Raw genomic sequence first — 7829 nt, forward strand, 5'->3', positions numbered from 1 at the left:
CAAAGAATGCATGACTATTTGCTCTTGCTTGGACTGAACCCAAAACTATGGATTTCTACTTCTAGGGGCCTTTCAAGAATGTGGCCAATCTAAAGCCAGTCCATCTGAGTTTGCCACTCAAATTCCACTACAGAGAGGTGTTCACACATCACAAAGGAATAATGAGATATTGATGCCTTATTAATCTACTGATACCTCAGTATTTGTGTTTATATACTGCCTTTGGAAACCAGTTAATAAGGTATCAATTCCTCTCTTACACTTGAAAAAAAAGCCATGGTAGGCAATTTAAAGAATTATGCTTTGAAATCTTATTTACACTAATAATTTACTTAGCAAAATATTTTTTTCTTAAGTTGTGCAAAGGAAAATATTAGCTCAGCTTTCTGCTAAATTATTACAAATTCCAAGTTAATGAAATTTACTACACTTCATGAATCCCGAATGAATTATTAATGAAGTTCCTCTCCCTCCTTGGGGATGTTGAACTAAATTGTATAAGAATGCATCTTATCTTTGGCAGCAGCAGTTTACCTTTATCATCCAACCATAGCATTAGTGACAAACAACAACCTGGCTTGTCCTTAACTGCCCTATGTGAATGGGGCTAGGGAGTTCCATTAAAGAAGTACATATAGAACATTACAAAATCCATTGGTTGGCAGAGAAAAAATTACAAAAATGAGACAAAAACTAAAATTCAGCTTCTTTGGAAATAGGAAAGAAAAACAATAAAAACGTATAGAGAGGGGTGAGTCAAGATGTCTGTATGAAAGCAGGAACTCTCTTGATCTCTCCCCCAAATCCTTCCAAACACCTGTAAAAAATGACTCTAAACAAATTCTAGAGGAAAAGAACTCACAAAATGACAGAGTGAAACAAGTCTCCATCCCAAAACAGCCTGGATGGTTACTGGGAAGGGTCTATCACAGCATGCTGGGAGTGGAGTACAGCCCAGCATGGGCCCTGCCGGGACAGATCAGGCAGGCAGAGCAGGCCTCAGGGCACTGAATCACTGGCAGCTGTGACATTTTCCAGCCTTCTGAACCTACAAACACCAAAGACAACACAGCAGGTCAGTGGGAAAACTGTTGGACCTGGGTGAGAGAGGGGCATGGTTTAGCACCAGCCCCGGGTGGTGGAGGTGGCTGCAGCAGCAGCTACAGTGGCTGCTTCTGGGACTCCAGGCCCACAGACAGTGGGGAAATCAGGAGGCTGATCAGAGCAGGAGTGCAGAGATCTCTTGGCTGGCCCTGAGGCAGGATTCTCTTGCTTTGCCCTGCTTGGATCTGGGTAGCAGTCCTTGGGGGAGGAGGAGTGCTGGTGTGGCAGAATTGTGGTGGCTGTAGAGAGGGATCCCTCCTGACAGTTACATGGTAGAAAGTGCTTGCACTCACAGACCAGAGGACAGACCAGGAGAAGAGTATCATACCACCTCAGAATAGAAGTAGCTCTGAAAACAGCAGCACAAAACTCCTGAAGCTTGGGACACAGTACTCTCTACTCTGAAAGCTGTCACACCAACGAAGAGTTCAGAAGTCAAGTAATTGGCTAGGAAAATGATCAGGCAGCATAAAAGGATTCAGACTATAGAATCTTACTTTGGTGACAAAGAAGATCAAACCATACAGCCAGAAGTCAACAAAGTCAAAGATCCTACATCCAAAGCCTCTAAGAAAAATATGAATTGGTCTCAGGCCATGGCAAAGCTCAAAAGGGATTTAGAAAATCAATGTAAGAGAATTAGAGGAAAAATTGGGAAGAGAAATGAGAGTGATGCAAGAAAATCATGAAAAATGAGTCAACAGCTTGCTAAAGGAGACCCCAAAAATACTGAAGAAAATAACACCTTAAAAAATAGACTAACCCAAATGGCAAAAGAGCTCTAAAAAAGCCAATGAGGAGAAGAATGCCTTAAAAGGCAGAATTAGCCAAATGGAAAAGGAGGTCCAAAAGCTCAGTGAAGAAAACAATGTCTTAAAAATTAGAGTGGAGCAAGTGGAAGCTAATGACTTTATGAGAAATCAAGAAATTATAAAACAGAACCAAAAGAATGAAAAAAATAGAAAATAATTTGAAATATCTCATTGGAAAAACCACTGACCTGGAAAAATAATCCAGGAGAGATCATTTAAAAATTATTGGACTACCTGAAAGCCATGATCAAAAAAAGAGCCTAGATATCATCTTTCAAGAAATTATCAAGGAAAACTGCCAAGATATTCTAGAACCAGAGAGTATAAAATAGAAATTAACAGAATCCACTGATTGCCTCTTGAAAAAGATCTCAAAAAGAAAACTCCTAGGAATATTGTAGCCAAATTTCAGAGTTCCCAGTTCAAGGAGAAAATATTACAAGCAGCCAGAAAGAAACAATTCAAGTATTGTGGAAACATAATCAAGATAACATAAGATCTAGGAGCTTCTACAATAAGGGATCAAAGAGCTTGGAATGTGATATTCCAGAGGTCAAAGGAGCTAGGATTAAAACCAAGAACCACCTACCCAGCAAGACTGAGTATAATACTTCAGGGCAAAATATGGATTTTCAATCAAATAGAGGACTTTCAAGTATTCTTGTTGAAAAGACCAGAGCTGAATAGAAAATTTGAGTTTCAAATACAGGAATCAAGAGAAGCATGAAAAGGTAATCAGGAAAGAGAAATCACACAGGATTTACTAAAGTTGAACTGTTTGCATTCCTACATGGAAAGATGCTATTTGTAACTCATGATACCTTTCTCAGTATTGGTGTACTTGAAGGGAATATACATGTATATGAATCAGTTACTTATATGTCTTATATATGAGACCTTTATCAGAGAAAGTTGCTGCAAAGATTTTTTCCAAGTTACCATTTTTTCCCTTTCTTAACTGCATTGGTTTTGCTTATGCAAAATTCTTTAATTGTATATAATCAAAATTATCTAATTTATCTTGTGTAATTCCCTCTATTGCTTGTTAGGTCACAAATTGTTCTTCTATATATAGTACTAAAAATAATTTCTTCCTTACTCCTCTAATTTGCTTATGATTTCACTTTTTATGTCTAATATAACCATTTGTAGTTTATCTTGGTATGCATTATAAGATGTAGGTCTATATTTAATTTCTACTAAACTACTTTCCAATTTTCTCAGCAACTTCTGTCAAATAGTGAGTCCTTCCTTAAGTAACGTGGGTCTTTGGATTTATATAACATGCTACTGAGTTCTTTTGTTTCTTGGTAGTCTGTACCTAATCTTTTCCATTGATAAACATCTTTTTTTGATGAGTACAAAATTGGTTCAATGATTACTGTTTTTGTAACATAGTTTGAGGTGTAGTACTGATGTATCCCCTTCCTTACTACTTTTTTTCTTCCATTATTACCCTGCTGATTCTTTGCCTTTCATTTCTCCACAGGAATTTTATTATTATTTTTTCTAGCTCTATAAAATAATCAATTGGTAATTTGATTAGTATGACACTGAATAAGTAAAGTAACTTAAATACTATTGTCATTTTTATTATATTGGCTTGACCTACCCATGAGCAATTAATATATTTCCAATTATTTATATCTGGCTTTATATCGGTTTCTGTAGTTAGTTTGAGTAGAATCTCTCTTTCTAACACTTCTCGATGGATTTTGTAATATAAAGGAGTTGTGATGATTTATATGGAATTTTTTTATATCTTATAAGATCTTATATCTTATATCCTAAGATATCTTATATCTGATTATTTGTCAATTGATTTTAGTTTACTTTAGGGTTCTCTAAGTAAATCGTCTTATCCACTACCAAAGTGATCATTTTATTTTCTCTTTGCCTGATTATTCATTCTATTTCTCTTTCTTGCCTAATTCTAATAAGTTCATGGCTTTTTTAGGATTTAAAGGATGATATTACATTGTAATTGTGATAATGAACACTTGAGATAATTCTTAACTAGGTTTTTCAGATTCCACATCAGAATTTTACTGCATCCCCCAGGTTGCTGTTACAGGTAGGAGAAGGTGATGGATGTTTAGTAGTAATACCTGAACTTCTGGCACCTCAGGATATACAAACTAGATGTGTAGAGATGTCATGAAACAGACTCGAATAATTCTTATTTTTAACTAAGATTAGCTTTTTTTAATGAACTAAGCATAATATTTAATTTTTTTTAAAGTAGAAGGGTAGGTAGGTGGTGCAGTGGATAAAGCACCAGCCTTGAAGTCAGGAAGACCTGAGTTCAAATCTGACCTCAGACACTTGCTATAAATATAATGGAATAATAATTCAATAAGCTTGAAGGCAATGATATCACTTTATAAAGCATGGTTTCCTTGTTCCTCACAAAGCCTACATTCCAAGGTCATGGTCATTGGAGGAGAGCTAACATTTGCTATAAACTGCAAATATATAGGAAATACAAGATCAGAGAGGGAAGATAAGTATCAACATGACAGACCAAGGAGTATTTCATCTTTGAGTTGGACTTTAAAGGATACAAAGAAATGCCATAAGTTACTAGGAAGAAGAATGTCATTTGAGGGAAAGGGAGGTAGGAAACTATAGGACATGTTCAAGGGACAGAGAATAAACGTAGTTTGGCTGGAGTAGAAAATACATGTAAAAATATGAGATAACTCTGGAAATAGACTATATTTACATTTACATTTCCTTATTCCATAGATATGTTTTGCCCTTAACCTCAGCTAACCTCATTTCTCCACAGACTCCCTTAAAATGATCCCTGTAGCTCAGAAAATGGCCCTGTAGTCTAAATTTTTCATATAGTTATGGCTTATGTACACAGCTTGGCATGTTAACAAAAATATCATAAAACTGAATAAAATCTGTTTTTCTTCCTGCCACATATCTACTTATCCTTATAACTTAAGCCAAATATGTATATATAATATAAAAATATATGTATGTGTGTGTATATATATATACACATATACATATAATATATGTAGTTAATGTGTATCTCTATGCATCCACAGCTATAACTAGGGTAGGGCTACAAAGCTTTGCCCTCTGGTGCTGACATTTAAAGAGTGACGACAGCCCCTGAGCCCTTATACTGCTTTAGAACATAGAAATAATGAGCTTGGTTCTTACTATGTGAGGATAAGTTGAAATACAAAGTTATCACATGGCTGATTCCTCCCTCCCTGCAGTGACTATCCCTCTAGCAATCTTTGTTCAACTCCCCTTTGCTCCTTCTTTGGGATCTGGCCTCTCTAGTTTCAATGATCTCTGCCTTGAAGATCTCTATCTCCCCCTACAGTGTGGTGTCTCAAAATAGGGGCTAGCTTGGGTGGCTTTTCTTTTCATAAGCTGGTGTCTTATTTGGATTAATGTGACATGTTAAAGCTCAAAGTACTAATGATGCGTGAATTTATTTTCTCAAAATAAGTTTTTATTAATCTAGTCTACATTTTATGTCATCGTAATTTTCCTATATATTCCCTCCCCCTCTCCCTCTCCCTCCAAGGGAGCCATGCCATATAACAAATAGTATTTTTCAAAGAAAAAAAGAGAAAAAGAAGGGGGGAAAATCAGCAAAGTTAATCAATACATTAAAAAAGTGAAAATATATACAAGATAATATACCTGTGGACCTCTCACCTCCATGAAGGAGTGGGTTGGGGTGTCCCCTAATAGCTCTTTATTCAAGTCTTGATGCATGTACTTCAATGTGAGTGTGATATATCAAGTTGTTATTATTTTTGTTATTATTAATTGGTCACAATAACTTCAAGTGTAGCCCCCATTTTGGGAGACTCCTTTTCTAAATAGAAGAAACTTCTATATTACGTAGGTTTTACAGTAATTTATTTTTGCTTACATGTTGTTCATAATTTTCTTTTAAGCCTCCTAAATTTGCTTATCAAGTCAATTAGGATTTTTTTCTTTTCTTCCAACTTATAGAATAGGTTTTATCCCCCATTCCCACCCTTGAAATATTCTTAGATGACTGTACATTTTAAGATCATACTCAGGATTTATTTATACTAGAGCTCACTGGACTTCTGATCCTGAGATCACCACAATCTCCCAACATCATTAACCATATTTCATCCCTAAGTTAATCATGGGAACCAAACCATACAGCTTTTTTTCCAAACACAAGAGGCCCCTAGATCTGCAGCCACTGAGGGTCAAAGAGCCTTAAAGGTGAAACAAACTGTATATGAGTTAGGGACATATGCCCTTGCCAATTAGTACTCAGAAAACTGTTTATAACCATGAGCAGTTAGAAAACTGTCAATCGCCATGATCCACATGACCAATTAACACACAAATCTTGAAGAACACTTGAAGAGTGGGCACTTTTTCAGAAATACACATTTTTATTTTTCATGTGCCAACAAGAAAATCTCCACATCTTCTGATCAAGGGATCAGATTATATCAGTATATATAATTAATACTACTTTATCGATGTAGGGTTACAGAACTCTTAAAATGTCTAGATCCATTCTGATTATTAGATGATTCAAATACCCTTCTAGGCTACATTTACAATGAACAGACATCACAAAATCTTATAATAAAATAAACAAAATAACTTTTTTCCTAAAAGGCAAGGTCTTTTTTTAAAATTTGGTCCATTACTTTAGGACTTGCACTCCTGCAAGGACTTCCAGAAAGTGAGTGGCCTCTCTTTGGAGATAGTGATCCAGACTTTGACTGGCTGCTTCTGGATCTTGAAAGAGGTCTGGATCAGAATCTTCAATGGGATGATCTTGATCTTTTTAAAGAACATGATTGAGACTGAACTGAATCAGGTCTAGATGTACTCAGAGAGGTGGATCTTGGTCTTTAAGGAAATGCAAATCTTGACCTCTTCCCATGGCTCCTGCTTCATAAGCAAGAATATCTCCTTCCCCGGGATCTTGAGTGAGATCTAGATTGTGACTTGCTTCTCCTTCGCTGGTTGGAGCAGTAACAATCATAAGCACAATGACCTTTCTCACCACACTCATAACAGCTGTCATTAGGATCTAATGGGCAGCATGCAGGTAGTCTATCATGCCAAAATCTTTGAGGCAGTCCTGTTGCCAATTCAACTCTTACATGGGAACCACAAATCATCTTTCCATCTAATCCTTGGACTGCATCCTCTGCATCTCTTGAATCTTCAAACTTTAAAAAGGGAAATCCTGGAGGATTTCTGGCAATCCATATGGTTCTTAAGGGACCTTAGTAACTAAAGGCTCTTTATAATACTCATTTGCCAGCACCAGTTTCCAGGTTGCCAACATATACTTTGGTCTCTCCTCCATTTTCCCCATAGTATGACATGGTGTCTGGCTTTTGTGCTCACTACACTTTCTAATAACTTAGTCTGACTGAGGTGTTGCTTGACTCCACTGGGTGGTTCCAGCAACTATCAGGAGTCCTCTTCCTTCTTCAGGAGGCACAATGTGGGGGAAATATTATTTCTATGAGACAGGTGCCTGAAGAACTCAAACTTGGGAACTTTCAAACATAGTATTATCCAGGAGATAATTTCCAAGGCTGAGAAATTCCCTTCTGGGGAATTCCAGTCTCTGACTTATTCTTCCATTTGTATCCTGGTCAGGACTCGGTGTGTCACACTCCTGATGTTGGGATATCCTCCTGTCAAAGTCTGGACCAAGGGGAGCATGAAGAGGTGGGGCTCTGGGCTGCTGAGAAATGGTGGGCGTTTTACTGATAAGGATTAATAATAGGCAATTTAAAAAATTTATTCACTTTTACTTTGATTTTTAATTTTATTTATTTTGCATAAGCAGGAACATTCTAGTTTCAAATCAAATAGCTGCCAAAGACACATTCTGAGAACTTCACATGGAAATTTGGATTT

At 36.6% G+C, this 7829-nt stretch overlaps 1 pseudogene; it reads right to left on the reverse strand.

The window, feature by feature from the left end:
• Positions 1-999: 999 nt before the first annotated feature.
• Positions 1000-7519, reverse strand: LOC118836681 (annotated as a pseudogene).
• Positions 7520-7829: the final 310 nt, after the last annotated feature.

The sequence above is a fragment of the Trichosurus vulpecula genome, chromosome 2 (assembly GCF_011100635.1).
Source record: "Trichosurus vulpecula isolate mTriVul1 chromosome 2, mTriVul1.pri, whole genome shotgun sequence".
NCBI classification, from domain to species: domain Eukaryota; kingdom Metazoa; phylum Chordata; class Mammalia; order Diprotodontia; family Phalangeridae; genus Trichosurus; species Trichosurus vulpecula.